The sequence below is a fragment of the Rhea americana genome, unplaced genomic scaffold, assembly GCF_003343005.1.
Source record: "Rhea americana isolate MKP2758 unplaced genomic scaffold, rheAme1 scaffold_17, whole genome shotgun sequence".
In the NCBI taxonomy this organism is placed as follows: domain Eukaryota; kingdom Metazoa; phylum Chordata; class Aves; order Rheiformes; family Rheidae; genus Rhea; species Rhea americana.
This window is the reverse complement of record NW_028185816.1, coordinates 1,866,995-1,884,959: the sequence shown is the minus strand read 5'-3', so window position 1 is coordinate 1,884,959 and position 17,965 is coordinate 1,866,995. Positions and strand designations below refer to the sequence as shown.

General features: G+C 35.9%; 1 protein-coding gene across 3 annotated transcripts in view; it reads left to right on the top strand.

The window, feature by feature from the left end:
- The window catches only part of HIPK3 (homeodomain interacting protein kinase 3), a 413,563-nt gene that overhangs the window by 17,419 nt on the left and 378,179 nt on the right, over positions 1-17,965 (top strand). The gene's annotated exons all lie outside the window — the stretch shown is intronic.

The window sequence follows — 17,965 nt, the reverse complement described above, 5'->3', positions numbered from 1 at the left end:
GCAGATGTATCAGCAACAAATAAAAGAGAAGTAGCTTGACAGAGAGAAAAATGTGGACTTGGAATACTGCTTTAGATTAGAGGCTGGATTGTGCCTGGCTTTTGTACAAATGCATCAGGTAGTGGAAGAGCTGCTAGGAGCATTGGGTACCCTTCCCATAGTAAGTGGGCAAAGGAAGAGTAGTAATTTCTCCTGCTGTGTTCACCTAAGGACAAATGTTGCCAGCAAGGTGATGGGAAGGACAGATGACTGTCTCCTACTAAAGCAATCACCAGATGTAGAAAGGATAGGTTACAATGCCCTCTAATGAAAAGCAGCAGGTCAATGACTTTCTTCAGAGTTTCAAAAACAGCAGGTACAGGAAAAAAAAACATCAACTGTTGTAAAAAATGCATGATGAGTTTGGCTTTATTGTTACTTTCTAAGCATTCGTCTTAGAAAAGGGAACAAATAAGTGAACTTCAAAACAAAACAAAGCCTGGAATTTAAAGTAACACGTTATTTGTTATTATTTTGAGATTCAAGGATCTTTTAGGTGTCCAGATAATGCTTTTGGTTTCTAGCTCTGTATCATTACAGTGGTTTACACACACATTCTCATATTGGGTACCTCTAAGACTGGGGGTATTCATAAAAGCATTACTTTTTCTCTCTGTCCCCATGGAGTAGTGTKGTGTTTTATCACTACAATACCATGCTTTTTGTGTATGGAAGTGTATCATATCTATTAAAAACTTAGTAATGATCAGCAGACTCTCGTTCCCAGAAGACTACACTGGGAATTCTGACGTGGTGATTATTCCAGCACTAGGAATTCTTCATGTAAGCTTTTACAGGACTAAGATGAAATAATGTGATGTGATTTATTTGATGGATAGGGATTTCTGAATTAAGATCTTTAGTTAAGCTTAATTAATAGTATACAGCTATTACCACTAAGGGAATTTCCCTGCAGTATGCCTTTTTTTAAATTTCAAATTTGTATTAACTAACTGGCAGATCCATTTGCTAGCTCTGAATCTCTGTAAATTACTCTMTGCCCCCAAAATTCATTAATTTAGCATCTTAAAGTCCAAGTGAGATCAGAGAAAATTTTGTAAATAGTAATAAAATTGTTTTACCTCAATATAGGTGAATTAAGAAACAATAATATCCAATTCAATAAATTTAGTTTTAAAGAGAATGAATGGTGACTCTAGAAATTGCTTGACACACAGTAGTTGTTTTTTAATTGTTAAAGCTTGTATTCCATATATATAAAGCTGTGGAAATAATTGTGTTCTATCTGATTTCAAACATACTTTTAATATGGTTACTTGAGTATTGTTTGCTCATATGCTGACAGAATTTTTGGAGACTTGGATCTGTGCTGGTGGACCCAAGTTCTCAAGGTTTTATTTCTTGTAGTTGTGAGCCTTTTTTTTTTTTTTTTTTTTTTTTTTTTTTCTTTTTTTTTTTTTTTTTTTTTAAATGGATAAGAATCTTGGCATTTTTTTAGCCAGCTGTTAGTATCCTGAGCTGCTTGGCATTTTAAAAAAATATTTTGTTTCCATGCTCATTTAATCTGTTTTCATTTTCATAAGCCTGAATGTTACTTCCGTGGTATATTATAGAAGTCATTGAATGAATGACATTGAATTATGATCTCCTGTCTGAGCTCTCTTCATGACTCCAGCAGCTCACTATATTAACATGCAGAAATTTTGAATAAAGGTTGCATTAACAGGTAATACTATCCTCTCATTTGCATATGCCAAACATGATGTTTAATTGCATGCGAGAGAACTTTCTTGCTGCATCCCAAATATGAATGTGCCCCAGGCTGCAAGAAAGTGAAAGGAAGTGGAATTCATGCCGTGAATTGTCTCATCTTCCAGCTCTGCTGTCAGAGCAGAAGAGATAAGGCAGCGGGAATTTTCCTCTCTTCTCATCCTGCAGTTGAAGAAGAATGTAGGTTTGCTTTTAAACCGCTGAGGGAAGTAGTGTACTAAGCAACATTTTGTCTGCACTTTGTTAGCTCAGACCTAACCTGAAAAAAAAGGCTGTAACCTTAAAAATAAAAAAGCAATCTCTAGTAGTATCAGTAGAAGTTTCATGATAGTGCTGCTTTTTTACTTTGACTTATTTTGCTGATAATTTGTTACTTTTGTCAGTGAAATCCTTATGCCTTAGTTTGTACTACTAGCAAATGCTCATAAAAATAAGAACCATATAAAAATGAGAAATAGCTTATATGTATCTAATGCAACTTAAATTGCCTGGATTATCCAAAGAAGAGTCCAAATATAAGTGGTAATGTGCTGTTAGAGACTTYCTTGTTTCCCATGAGACTCCTTACAATTTCAAACATTGAAACTGAAGCTAATAAAATCAGTATGTTTTATATTGTTCAGTTTACATGGTTTATTCTGTATTTTTTTTGTGTTACATATTAAAAATTCCTTATTTTAGAAGCTTTTTAAAAGCTGTCTTCCATCTGGCATGAAGAGCATTTATAGAAGGGAGGGGAGAGAAACAGAGTAGTGTCTGAGGTAAATTTGATAGTAGAAGATGGGATAAAACAAGAGGCACTTAGACAAATTTAATTAATGTCCTGGTGAATTTAAGAATATGGTGTCCACTACAAGCATAAACATAGATCAGTAGCTGAATTAAGGAAGCAGTATTAGACAGCACCTGTTGGGTTTCAAACTGAATTCAGACCTTGTTTCAGTATTCCAGTTGGGACTGGCAGTTGCTGAAGGGATTAAATTATTTAAAGCCTTCAGCTGGCTAGTGTAGTCTAGCAGTAGCTTATAAAACACTTAATCTATTTTTTTAATCTCTTCATATGTTTGCTTTACTTAGACTGTAAAACTATACATGACACACACCTGCCACATTCTGTAGCTACTTTGTCAGATATTTTAGATTTATCAATTATAGTAGCCTTCAGACTGCAGCCATTTGGATTTCTTTAACAATACACTTTTTGTTCGCCTGTAAGTTCTCTTTGATAAATTCTACAAGATATATGGGTTTTTTTTCAGAATTTCTTTTTCTTTTCTTTTTTTATTCTTTTTAGGAAAAAAGAAGGAAAAAGAGAGATGGAGATCCCATTCTAAAGGCAAATATTGCTATCCAAGTAATTAATTTTTACAGTTATCCTTTGGTTTGTGGCTTTAATTCTAAACTGTTTGGAATTCTTGAAGTATTTTTGCAGTGCAGTAGTGGACTGCTAACACAGTAATGCAGTAAAACAGTTAAATAATGCTATTTAACTTATTACGTGGTATGTCATTTCTTTCTAGAAAGCTAAGAGTAAGCAATAAGTAGTTACAGTATAGATTGGACTGAAAGGCCATCTGGATAGCTGTGTAACACAGGATTAATTAGGTAAATCCTCTTAGGTTTGATTAGCCATTGCTTAGATCTACAGTTTACTTTGTTATTGGCTGCTCCTGTAAATGTCTTGTTTCTATCAGAGTTGATTGCTCTGGTATGAATTTTGTATCATGTTTTTTTTTTTTTTTTTCATTAAAGTGAAGTACCACTGAATAAACTTATAAGCTTCCAAATAATCATCAGAATAATACGTAGAATCAGTGAATATTAATGCCGGTATTCTCTAAAGGATTTTTTTTTAATTTAATAACACTTTTGTATGGATAATTCTTATTTGTTTCAGCAGGTGAGGAATTGCATCTTGATTTGTGACTTCCATGTTAGGTTACAGGCTAGGTAGGCATATGCATCTGCAAAATGATGTGTAAATGCTTATTCATGGAGATGAGTTCCTACAGCATACTCTTCATAAAAAACATGTTATTGATCAATCTTTAAATCGTTAAATCTTTAAATGTTAAATCTTTAAAAATTAAGCTTTAATTTTTCTTATTTTCTGTTACATTAAGAAACTGAATTTTTTATTTCAATGAAATGAATTTTGTAGTACAATCACTTCAAAATAATTTAGACAATCTACTCCAGATTTTGTTTGGATAATGCATAGCATARACTTGAAAAATTTAAAGTACATATTGTGAATTCATTTGATTAATGTCCTTTATCTCATCTATCTCAAGCTCTTTTCTATACTTCAGAATATGACATTCTCTTCAGGAATAAGAAAGGAAAAAAAAAATGTGGAGAAAAAAATTGATGTTAGCAAAAAAAAAAAAAAAAAAAAAGCAAGCAAGCACAGGAGGAACTAATAAATGGTAAATGGACACTTTAGGACTATAGCTAGATGGCTCAGCAAAATAGGAAAAAAAAGATGCAAAAAGTCATGGAAGGAATTGAGCATTCCAGTGGGYAGCCATCAGTTCTGGGATTTCGTATTATTATACAATACTTTCTACAGTTGAGTGCAGGGCTTCACATTTTATATGATGCATATAGCACAAAATCATGAAGAACAGTATCCTATAGTTAATTCTCAGTGTTCCATCTGCAATGTAATGTGTGTTAGTTATAATGCATTGCAAGTCATTTGTTTAATGGTCATTTAAGTATTGTTTCTTCTATAAGAAGGCATTAAATCTGAAATTTTGTTTCACCTTGAATGACCTAGGAAATTTATCATCTTCACCTATGATTCATCTAATGATCTATAAGAACAAATTGGGTTAGCCACTGCCATGTCCCCAAACCAAACCTGTATAATATAAATTTAACTCTTGAGAATGCAATGTGTTTTAGTAGAAAATTTATTTTCTATTTTATTTTTTTTCTTAAAGCCTGCAGGAAAAGATGAAACAGAACACTAGATGTAAGAGAARAGTGGGAAATGAAGATGATTAAATACTACCTTTACAGCCTTCATTATTCCTAAAGCTAAAGCAGGAGCCAAATTTGGTTTCCGTGAAAGATGAGAACTATTCCAACTTACTTCTGTCTGGCAACCCCCTCATTGACCATTGCAGCAGTGACACAACCTGCTGGAGTACACCATGTGTCCTGGCATACCTGTGTACTGGAGGCACCAAACTATTGTAGAAACCTCAGTTTCTAGAGTATATCTGAATTGTGCCACAATAAGAGAAGGAGCAGGATCTTCACCTTTCAGTGTTCAGAGGGAAGTGTTCTGAAAATTGAAAAAAAAGTAACAGTTGAAATGTTTTGTCATACAACCCGGAAAATGTAGAAATTCGTTAAATTTAGCCATGTTAAAACTCTACATTATTGGTGGAGTCACAGGGCTGTAAAATTTAATATGTATTCTTATTCAAAGAAAATCAAAACTCTGTTGATAATGTATCTCATTCTGTACTTACTGATAGATTAAATACTATAGAGCACTATAACTTTCCATAATTAGGAAGTGAATTTTCTATGAAGCTTACTGACGGGAAAAGATTGTATGATTTTTCCATTATTTCTCTTCAGTTCCATGGGTTTTTTCAGTCCTGCCTTCTGTTTGGACTGTCAACAATACTGTGGATGCATTGGGGCAATTCAGCTTTACATTGAAACTGCAAGATAAGAGGAAATTTTGCAGGTGTTTGAAACATCTGTCACCATATGCCTTCTCTCATTCCAGGATTAAAGAGAGAAGATTGAAAAAACATTCAAAAAAAGTGTATATATGTACCACTGTCTGACAAAATGATTACTACCCACCAGCCTGCTAGTAGGAGGAGAAAGATGATCGTGGGTTTCTGAACATAAATAACTTCCTATTCTCTCTTTCTGCTTGCTGTTAGTTGGGTACAGCTCCCCAGGCCCCGTATCTTCAGTGGGCATCGYTCCCATCCTGCTAAGAAGCAGTTCGTATATTTGAGCAATATGATGAATGCGTGATTGGTAGCAGCTACTGTTTTCTTGACCAACTGGTCAGAAACTTGTRTTGAGGTATCTTCAGTTAGTTAGCATTCCCGACTGTGACGCGAGATGTCTACGTATCAGCTGGTCCAGTGAGACAAACTCATTTCAAGAGCTTTAATAATAGACGAGTGACAATCAATGGAAAAGGAAAACGTTGTTTAATATCCCACCACTGGCAATTTGCAATGCTGGCATATTCCTGATGCTAGGGATGAGATTATAGTTGGAAAGCTCTTACACAGTAAAATTAGTCAGTAAAATATTAGTTGAGGTTTTTCTTTTGATGAAAGCCTAGATTAGGTTCAACAAAGTTTGCAACATTTGCCATTCTTTTCTGGGAAATAATGACTAAACCTGAGTTTTCATCAGGAAAGACTGATGGAACAAAATTGGAAGGATTCCTGGAAGGCGTAGTGATTTTTTTTTTAACTGACATTTGTAGTAAATAATGTCAACATGTTTCATTGTAATCAAAGTGTTATATTTAACTCCCTCTGTTCTCCCCCACCCCCCAGTGCGCTCCAGCTCAATCGCTTCTGACGGCTGTCTTAATGTGTCTAGGGCAGAAGTTTTATCAGGTATTTAAATCAAAATGTTTAGGAGATATATTATCTAGCTCCTTTCTAGGTGGGGGTTAGCACCAATTAAATAAGACCAGTATGCAGAGAGTGACTAAATTATTTTAAGGTGTCTGGAAAAAAGATTTAAAAATGTGGACTTTTTGTTGTTATTTGGGGAAATAGAAAGTTGTGAATTTTCTGTGGACTTAATTATTTTCAAGCAGAAATAGATATAACCCCTGCCACAATTTACCTTTAATGATCAAAATATATGCTGTTTAGCTAAGATAAAATAGTCCTGTTTGCTAATAATCACTTAGGAGTCAATGAAAAATAATTTCACTTTCTCATGTGAATGAAATTGTGTGATTCCAAAGTAAGATTTGAATTAAAAGATTGGAAAGATGTTTCAAAAAATCACTTCTGAAGCATTACAACTTAATTATTGTTTGTCTAATTCAGTTCAAGCTTTGAAATTTATACCCTGAAAAGAAAGAACTATTATATAGAAAGGAGCTTTGACAATGATTTTTTTTTATGAGCAAATTTGATTTCATTGTCTTTTGTACCTTATTATCATCATTACTAATTGACTGTCAAATCATTATAAATAATATAAACTGAGCTGATACCAGGACAACAGAATTGAGTCTGCTGGTCTAGAAAGCACTTTTAAGACCTTTGTTGAAAGATAGGCTTGACGGAGTGAAAGGGGAAAAGAATAAATGACCAGTTGCTGCAATAAAAACAGTTGATCAGCAGTCAGAAATAGACCTGGGAACAGACTTTTTTTTTCCTCTCAGGTGTATAAGGCAAATCCATTACGGAATATGAGTTAACCAGCTCATTTTTAAGTACCACTTAGTACAGAAAATGACTAGAGAGAGTGATTGAATTGGTTTTAACTGCCTTGTACTAAGAAGTACATTACTAAAGAACCAGATGACTAGGCATTTTCCTATTTTATTTTTAATTAAAGATATGTTGAGCTTAGAAATTAAACATGAGAATGCTTAAGTAGTAGTTATTGAATTAAATTAGTGCTTTTGAGTATCATCTGCTGACTGGAATGCTATTCTGGTTTAAAAGGCTTGTGTAAACAGCTAAAGCAATCTTTCACACATATAATAGATAAAACCATTTAATAAAAAATGAATGAAGAGCTACTCACACCCTCTGTGAAACAGTTGTTAGTTTCTAGTATAATAGATGAATTTGCATCCGTTAAAGAAATACAATTAAATATTAAGAATGTTTGGTAAGCTTACTGATAGTTAAATTTTATATGTTAAAACAGAAATACTTGCAGTGCTTTTGAATTCCAAAGTTGATAGCTGTTATCATGCCCTCCCTCCCCCACCCCCCACGGTCAGTAAATTTTGATCTTGGGAATATGTTTCTTGAAACACTTGATTGAAGTAAGTGCTTAAGCAAACACAGGAGGATCTGAGTAAAATCTTGATCCTATCAGTATCAGTGATTTATTTTTTGACAACTTCAGTGAGATTGGTATTTTATTTCCTGTGTTTTATGCAGTATGCACATTCTTGGGTCCCTTGGGGGAGGTAAAATGTTGGCAATCTTCCAGTAATGAATTGACACTAGAACTGGCAAACTTTCTTGCTTCAGGAAATAAGGACTCCTGAGGCAGGCGAGCAGCTGGTGCACTGATATGACTCTGCCTTTTGTGCTGGCCAACTTTGTCTCCTTTCTCCTTGTGTTCCCCTTTCTATCTGAATCCATCTGTTATCTCTTATCAAATACTTAGATTGTAAGCTTTAGTTCAGAAGCCATCATTCAGAAGCCATCATTCTGTTTTGTGTTTTAGGTCATTCTTGACCATGAAAGTTTGGTCCATATTTTGGGGTACTCTACTAATATCATGGTCACTATGTCTATTAAAATTAATGCTAATATCCTGTGCATTTTCACTCAATTTAGTAATTTAATTCATGCGTTATATGATTTTTTTGATCAAGTTTTGTATTTTGGCTATAATGCAAAAACACTTTGAAATATTTGAATGAAAATGGAACTTTTAATTATTCCAACATTGATCTTAACATCTATCTACATAAGGAACTGGATGAATAAAATATGAAGTGTGCAGATTTTCCTTCAGTAGTCAATAAGCACCCCAAGCCACATTCATCCTAGAAATAATTTCAGTGACCGTTTGGATTTGCACCAGGAACACATTTAGCCAGTATTGTTTGTTGTGCAGAACCACCCATTAGCTTCCTTTTCCATCTTCAGATGTTAGAGAGTTTATGCTCAAACCTGACCCAGTGCTGGATGCTGCTGATCCTCTAGCTTATTGCTGAATATATTGTAATTAAAGCCTAGTAATGCTGTTGATGATTATTCATACTGTGTGTTKAACAACTATCAAGAAGCAAGGAAAACAGCTATAAAAGGAGGTGTAAGGATGAGGAGGGAAGAAAGGGAAACCAATAACAGGACTGCTGTTTTGCATATTGACTTTACGTAGGGTTTAGTACTCTGTGAAGGACTGTGTGCGCAATCCCCGTGGTTATTGCCAGGGMGACTGTGCTGGAGACAGGATGGGGACACCCCCAGGGTTTCTCTCCTGAGGCCATTTCCAAGTACTAACACTGCCTATGGAGTGCTGTGACCCCACTTCCCAACAGCTAGGCACCTCACCTGGTTTTATGATCTCTGCTTTCTTTGCCTCTTAGATATGAACAGAGTGTGGACAAACAAGTGAATAAAAACTGATCTAAAACCTGCTATACCCATGTACACTAAGTATATGTGAGGCTTCAGAATAAATACCTTAAAACACATTGAACAGATTAAACAGTATTACTTTTATATAGAAAGGTAGGTTGAAAAGTCCCAGTGTGTTGGTGAAGTAGTGTTATTTCTGCTCTTTTTCATGCCTTCATATTTGGGTATTTCAATCTGTGCTGTAGCCCTTACCCTTTAAGTTTCAGCTTGAGCTGCTCTTACGTATTTTGTGTAACACAAGCAATAGGCAATACATTTACTCACAATATGCCCTTTTAATGCTATTTGAGCGTAGGGATATTTTGCAGTAATCTCTGGAATAAAAACTGCTTTTTATTAAATGCATTACATGCACCATAAAGCATCCAGTGCAATMCATAAACTGTTTAAAATTTATGAAATAACACTGCAATTTTTAATTAAAAATTTTGGCTGCTCTCAGGTTTGTATGTATTATTGTTCTTTTGTCTGCTTGTAGAAAATAATGAAGTCTATAAAGGCTTAAGGTTTTTGTCATTAAAGTAGGAAAAGGATAAGTTAGTTTACACTTACTGAGTCTAGAATAGCTGTACATATCTTCCTTTTTAAAATATGGCAGGAGACATATGGATGAAAGTATATTAATCCCTGACAGGTTATGCCTTATATAATTTACACCGTATTATTCTGGAGAGATGCAATCTTTAGAAAAAAAATCTGGAAATGGTCTAAAGTTCATTGTAAAGTTAAAAAAAAAAAAAAAAAAGTTGGATAATACAGTTCTAAGTCACAAGTACAATACTGAAAAATTAACATATTTCAAAGGATCCCCAATTTTCTCTTTTTCTTAAGACTGATGGTCTGTATTGAATAGCGTCTGAAATCAGTGTTGTGGGACTTTTCTTGTGCGATAGTGTCCTGAAGAGAATYCCCCTATTGTTTGTGATCCCCTTAAAAAGAAGCTGCCTCAAGACCATTTGCTTGTTGTTGTGAAACTGAGAAGAGTGTAAACATTCTGGTATTTGCATATTCAGTAAAATCGTGTCTTGACATAGGCTCAGTCTTTCTGGTGTGGCAATGGTATCTGATGCTTTGCAGTCCCTGTTCCTTTGGTTTCTCGCTTGCTGTGTCTCATCGCCGTTCATTTTAGTGTTGAACATGATACGATGTCTATGACCATGTTTCTATTTATAGATATGGATTTGCCATTTTCCTTTTCACTTCTGTTCTGTCGTCTTACTTTAAACATCAAAGCACACATGTGTAAGGTTGTACTCTCTGCTGCGATAACACAGAACACTAATTATATCAAAAGATGACAAAACCAGAAAAACAAACTATTTCCTGGCTGCCCCTCACCCTAAATGTAATTATAATGTTGCATAAGTAGACATGGCTTTTTCAAAACTTATGTTGTGATACTTGATTTTTACACATTTTCTTTTTAATCAAAGTAGTTTCTGTAATCTAAGTAAGAAAACAAAATGAGATAAATTTTACTAACAACAGTATGTTTTWAAAAAAAATCAGCAAACAAAAAATATTTGTAAGTCTTCCTTGCCTGTGATCAAAAACCCTCTACTTTTTATTAACGTAAAACATTACAGACAAAAATAAGCTCTACCACCAACTGCACATACAGGAAGCTAAGCAGAATTGTTACCTTAGCTTCCCCTCCGTTGCTTAAAGAGATGCTGTGTAGAGGGTAAAGTATTTTGTGGCCCCTAGTGACAGGCTGCTGCTCTTGTTCTGGCAGCGCAATACTTTCTGCCAAGGGTCTCATTACTGAGAGTGCACGTGGTGTATTTCACTCAGTCAAAACAATGTATTGAACTGCTGCCGAACATCACATTTTTGCCTTGGAACAGATTCAGTCTGTTACTGGTTTGGGACAAAAAATGTCTAACAAAAATAAATGCAAGTTAATTATGTAAAATGCTTGAAAAATTCTTTTGGAATATTTATTTCTCAGAAGAAGCATTTAGAGGAAAATAGRTTTTTGCTAAACAAGGACATGTTGGATTTTTTTTCTTGTAAGTGTCTGATCTAGCTTCGTAGTTTGTGTAATTAAAACATGCCTTTTCTGTTGTTCATTCTGAGAGGAGAGTCTCCACTGTTGTAATTGAAATCTTTACAGGATTTTTTTTTTTTTTTTAAACCGGTATTTCATTAGCGATATTTCACTGAGGGGAAAGAAGGAGTACTTAAAGTGCTTTGGAAAAATAGAAAAACATATTGATAAATTCCTAATGTATTAAACTGTGAAGGGACTATGGGCAAAAGCTGTGTGTAAGTTGGCTCGGATAAGGCTGCTTCTGAGGAAGGATTTGTGCCACAGAAAGATTAGTAACAGGCCCTGAGAACAGGGCGACGGGTATTTTGCTCGGTTGGTTTTGGATGGGTGGACGGCCTCTAACTGCCACACAGCAGAGCCCTGGCTCAGTCCTCACGGCTTTCGCGTGGTGCCGAGGTAACGGCAGTGACGTCTTCCCCCTCCTTCCGCTCCGGCCTACAGCAGGCCGGGGCACCGTTCAGCGCCTGGCAGCCGCGGACCGGACTTCAGCCCCGTCCGCTGCGGTCGGCAGGGGAAGTGATGTGTTCCCAGTTAGAGCAAAACTTCCACAGTAAAAGATCAGCCTCAGCCAGGAGTCAGTTAATGAGACTATTTACTTTGAAAGGCTTTGGAATATATCCTAAAAGCACAACCCCACAGATCTATTCAAGTGAATAGTTTTACTGCAGTCAGTGGATCTACTGATACACAGCTACTCAACTGAGTAACACCCGTTATGTTTTAATTCAATAATTTAACTGTCACTTACATTTAATGATTGGTTGTAAGAATGATACAGTTTGGAAAGTGAGGTCAGCTGGAACATTTGTGGTGTTCATCTGTCTGCAACTCTTGATCTTGCAATGTATCACTCACTAAAAAAAGAAGTGATTGCTCAACTGTGAAAACAACGTGGTTGATATTAGTGGATGGCACCCTATGAATATTTGCAAGTGTGGCATGCACAGATGATGCTCATTTAAAAACAACATTAAAAGGTGTATTACTTTATATATTAGATTTTACAAATTAGCACTATATCATATGAATTTTAGTTTMTTTTCCTGCTGGAGAGTGAGAAAGAAAGTGTGTTTATGGCATATACTTAATGTGAAAGATGCTCAGACACCACTGTTGCAAGTAACTACATGAAAATTTACCTAGTTAGATACTTAGAGTGAGACTTACAAGAAAATCTGATGTCAAACTACAAAATAAAATTACGAGTCTTTACATACTCCAGTAAGACATTCAAGCTTCCCTGTAGCATGTTGCATTAGTCTAACTTTTAAATTGGTAAAAACCTCTGTGTAAGTATGAACAAATAGTACATAACACAAATAATTTAACACACAGTGGAGAAACATCTGTCAATTCCATACTTATTGATGTTCTGTGAGCACAAATAAAGACGCAGAGAAGTCAGCATTTCAGAACAATATTTCAGAACAAAATTATTTGTGACTATGGGCAAAGTGCCAAGTATTTTTTAAAAAAGTACATATAATTGTCCCAGTTGATTGTTTCAGTAACTATGGCACTTAAATTTTAGTAGAGCAGGAATGTTGAAAACAAGCAAGCACCAAAAAACCCCCTCCACATTTTGATTAAGCAGTAGTCATTCATGTAAATTCAAAATAAACCCTAGACAGTTTTCCACTTTGTTTCTGTATATTTTCTGCTACTTGATACATAAGTATCATTCTTAGTTAGTTAGTTATACTGTCTTTACTTCTGAAGGGAACTTCTTGAGAATCCTGATTTATCATGCTTCCGTCGCATCATGCAGCAACCTTGGAATGAGCAAAACTTATTTCTTTTGGATGAAAGTAAAACAGATGATGTACTGCAACCATCAGCGGATGCTAGTATGCATTTAGCATGGATAGCAGATCCTCAGCACTAACTGTTCCACTCTAGAAAGCCACTTCTATTGTGTTGCTTTACTTGCTAACCGGGTAACCATCTTGCTAACCATCAGAGGTTTCCTGTGGTTTGTTTTAATTTTTGTTGAACAAATGCTACCCTGAGAATTCAAGGCTATTTTTTTTTCTTTCATGAGCGCTTGCAATTTTCTTGAAAAGCTATAAATCCTAGCACAAAATGGGTTGTTCGTTATTTTTCTTAAGGAAAGCACTCATTACAAAGCAAGAAGAGGCAGTTGATCTCTGGTAGACTATAGCTAGCTTTTATCTAAATGATAACACGATTCTCACCATTTCTTATACGTTTCCTAGGAGTTACCCTTTTGGTCACCTTGTCATTATCTTTCTGCACAAGACCAAGCGTTACTGATTAAAACTTRGTAGGATTTAAAATAGGAATGTCAGAATGTTTGAGAGTTCTTTAGAACTTAGTATTAGGGACTGAGGAAAATATAAGCAGAAAGGCAGGCAAGCAGAGCAACACTTTCGTTCTGTTTTTTTTTTTTTCCCTTTATAAGAACTACAGATCACTCCTGTGTACTTTGAGATCCACAAGTAAAGGTGATGTCTTCATGAAACAAATGTTGGCACAAGTACTTCCCTTGCAGAAGCCCAGAAAAGTGGTTTTTTGTTTATACTCAGCAATAACATGTTTGGTTTTGGATGTGTCTAGCTAATCTATGGAGAGGGGAACTAAGGGAGTTTGAAGTAAGTTCATCTGAATATGTCTGTAATTACTGGGAAGGCCAACTTTAAATTTTTATGTGTTATAAAGCACTATTTGTCTTTTACTTATGATCCCTTTGCAGCTGCCAGCAAGAATTTGAAACTTGAAAAGTTTAATTAAAGTGCATCACACTGAATACTTGTTTCTCATAGTACAACTCATTCTTCAGTAAGAGTTAGATGAGCTTAAAAATATCCTCTAAACAAAGAATTGTCTGTTTTTTTWAAAAAAATAACTTTAGATTGTTTAGCTTTAGATACACTTAGTTAAAAAAACCTAATGTTTAACCTTATCTGTCAAGTTTTATCTCTAATCTGAGAGGATAAATATTGCAAACACAAAATACTTCAGCTGATGTGAAAAACAGTGGAGTAAGAGTATGATTTGAAATCCTACCATAAATTAATTCCCTAAAGCAACCCCCAAAACATTTAACTTCTAGGAGAAACAAGGATAGCTAAATGGTAGACTACCATCTGATTTTTTTTTTTTTTTTTTTTAATCCCCCTATTCCATGCTCCTTTTATTGCTCAGTACTTGCTACCTCTTTCTTTTTAGGTAAGGTTAATATAGCCTGAATACCTGCAATGGTCATAACAGTGCATTACCAACTGGTATACTTCCAGGGTGCCTGGTTTTCAAAATTTCAATTCAGAAACTAAACTGAAGTCTGTCAGATCTAACTATTAGCAGTGGAAAAATTCTGCCTTCCTCTTTGCGTTAGCTCTGACATTCACTGAATCTTTTCCTGAGCTGATTCAACTTGCCTAAGAAAACTATATACTTTTTTGCTGGGTAAATTGAATGCACTAAGTAAGAGGTTCAACTCCAGTGCCAGTGGAGAATAGTTATCAGGAGATTTCAGCTGAGGAGGTCAGGAAAAGAATAAAAGACAAGTTATCTCTCTTTTAGCAGTAATGAACTTTTAGGGTGGCTTGCTGTTTCATGCAGTGCACCCTATGTTATTATCGATTTAATGAAGGGCCTAAGGGATAGATGGAATTACAGACCTAAGGCCTTGCTTTTTCTAGTCCTTGTCTGTAAGTTTTTACTTCTTTAATAAGCTCTAATAGTACAGCCTTGTTCAGGACTCTGATGTTCAAGTTCACTCAACAGTTAAGAATCTAGTTGATACAAACAGCTTAACTGGCAATAAAAAGTGTTTTGAATGGTATAGCTTATAGCAGTTTGAGTAAAACAAGTTGTTCTAGCCAAAGTACTTTTTGCCTGTGTCCACACTTGGGATTTGGATAACAAAAATAGCTCACAATTTCATTGGTAGGTRTGCTGCCAAAAGTTTCTAGTCTAGTTTTGTCCTCAGACCTTCTCTTTCTGCTGCATAATAATTTATATCTTAGATGCATATCTTCCATAACTTTTGCTTCCTCTTTCTACTCTGTGCGTTGATAGCTAACTAATTCTCATCCTCTGCAGTGTTACAGAAACAGAAAAGAACAAAGAACCTATAGAGGTGTGTGTTTCAATGCTAAAATTTAAAAATTAATCTAAATGACGTGGGCCTCCTTCTGCTAAGTTACTTAAGTACTTTGAAACAAAATACTGCTCCAAATGGTGTCAGTAGTCCACATTACTTACAGGTGTAACAAGAGTTTCCAGATTAACCTCTCAGTTGCCTACCAGCACAAAAATATCTATCAGGAAAAAAATAGGACAAACTACTATTTGATCTTTATCAGATGATTAAAAAGGACACGAGCTTCTCAGACACAGTCATCAGAGTACTGATGAACTTACTTTTAAGTACTTACTTTTGAGTAAGTACTTAAAACTTACTGATATACCTTATGTAGACTTACTGCATGTTGTGGGTAGTTAAAAATTTCTCTGACCATAGTAAGCCTCACGATTAGTTGACTGAAGAAGGAAATTCAATGCTTCAGTTTTGCAATGATGGTAGCTGGAACTCTTTTGCAGGTTAGGCTCTTTAGTCCTTAAATATGATGAAATTTGCACAGAATACAAGGATGCCTTTAATCAAAACGGCTCCTAAATAAGGGACAAATAATGGACTCTTCAGAGAGATGCTAAATTTCACAAAAGCAATGAAGGAGTTTGAGATTTGACATACTGATCTTGTGTTGATGATAGTCCTGTTGCAGGCTGAGTGGAAATTGAGCTTGAGCTAGTTAACAAAAGGTGGAACTGAAGGACAACAGTGGAAAACACTGAGAAAATGCTTTAAGAAGCTCTGCTATTTAGCAAGCATGACCAATTTGAAACTTCAGAGAGAGACCAGTATAACAGAAGAATTTTTTAACCGCATGATCTGTCCTTCATTTCTAAACCTGGATCTGTTTCTGAGAGTTGTTGGTCAAAACTGTGCAAATAGCTTAGCTGAGCATTGGATTCATTATTTTGTCTAAGTTCAAAGGATCAGTATCATTCACGTTTACAAACATATTCAGATTGTTTTGGTTATCAAATTATATGAAGTTAAACAGTGAAAAACAACTAAACTTCTGGAAGTAGTAGCTGAAACAACTACTATGCATATATGTCAAGACCAGTTAGTAGTTAAGAGGGAGGCAGTCTTTCAATAGATCATAAGTTTTTAATTTGAAAAAACATGTATACCAATGATGAAATATACTTACCAAGTAAATTGCTTAGTGTATTTAGATACACTTTAGATATTTAGTTAATTGCTTAGTGTATGGTTAGAATTTTATTTCATTAAGCCCTTTTTAGAGTTGGTATGCTTAAGAAATTAACATGAATGTTTATTAACATTTTTGATGGTCTTAAAATATATATTAATACATTATTATATATTAATATGTATATAAAATATTAATTAAATATATATAAATAAAATCTGTATATATAATCTTGTAGAAAGTTGATTTTTTTGGAGAGATGTGAAGAGGAGCTTGATTAAAATGTATAAAATTGGTGAAAGGTATGATCAGCAGCTCTTAAGAGCTATTAGTTACTAACACTGACTCCCACCTATTTTTTTTCTCGGACATAAATTACTTTTTTTTTTTTTTTTTAACTTACAGGACTTAATATTGGTGTTAAATTGTTATAGCAGTGCTCCAATTTTAGAATTTCTATACAAAAACACTCTTCCAATTAATTACTTCAGATCCTAACTTTGCTTCCTACTGATCTTTACTACAAAAATATGGCCTAAATAAAGATAAAAGGAGGTAGACAACTGTTGAAAATAATGGAGCAAGTAGTGAGAATGAAAAAGAAAAGTACATGCAGTTGTTTAAGTAAGTAAATCGTTGAGAACAGGTGGAGAAGCATGTGATGTCCAGTTCCAGCTATAGCCATGGATTTATCTTGGGGCTAGCTACTGTACAGGTAAACAGTAATTCCTTAGTACTGTCTTCATCCCACATCAGTTGACYGACTACTATGTAAGGTCAAGAACGCAGTTCACAGAAGTTGACTAGTCACACAACCAACCACTAATGTTTAAGTGATGTATAGTATTAGTGGCATGTTGTTACTGAGGATGTATCCTGTGGTTTTGTCAAGGGCTGAGCAAGGCAAAATGCTGAACTATAATGTGGGTCAGAAAACGGTTATTACGTTTGCTGTGTCCTGTTGCTCGCAGAGCACGCGGTACGTCGGTGAGTTTCTGAATTCATTCTTGTGTTGTCAGCTGCTGCTCTGTGGGTGTTAAGGGCGAGGTCTTTTCCCTGCCCGGAGGTTCCTCGTTGCGCAGGTTCTGTACACGTGCGGGCCGTGGGTGGGGGCGGCTGATGAAATGGGGCACAGCGCACGGTTTCCTGTTAGATGAGCCAGCTGCGCGAGGCAGACCGGTCTGGTTATTGCAGGTGCCCCTCACGGGGGTCTCACAAAGCGGGAGGTTGCCTTCCTCCGGGTAGCAACAGACCAGCGTAGGTTCGTAGCTGTGGGAGCGTTGCGAGTCTGCCTCTACAGCTTCCTGGCAGGGACGCGGCCGGCTGCGAGGAGCCGCGGGCTCTCACCCTGACCCTCGCCTGTGCAGCAGTGTTAGTGACTCTCTCTGCGACCCCTGTTGAGATCCACAGGCAGGGAGCCAGGCGTTGTTTGTACCCCTGGCGGCGCGCTTTGTCTGCGCCAGGGAAGGAGGCTTGTTTGTTTAGGAGGCTTGGCGGCAGGCGCGCTCCGGCCCGGCAGGGAGCCCGCGCCGGGCCGGGCCGGGCCG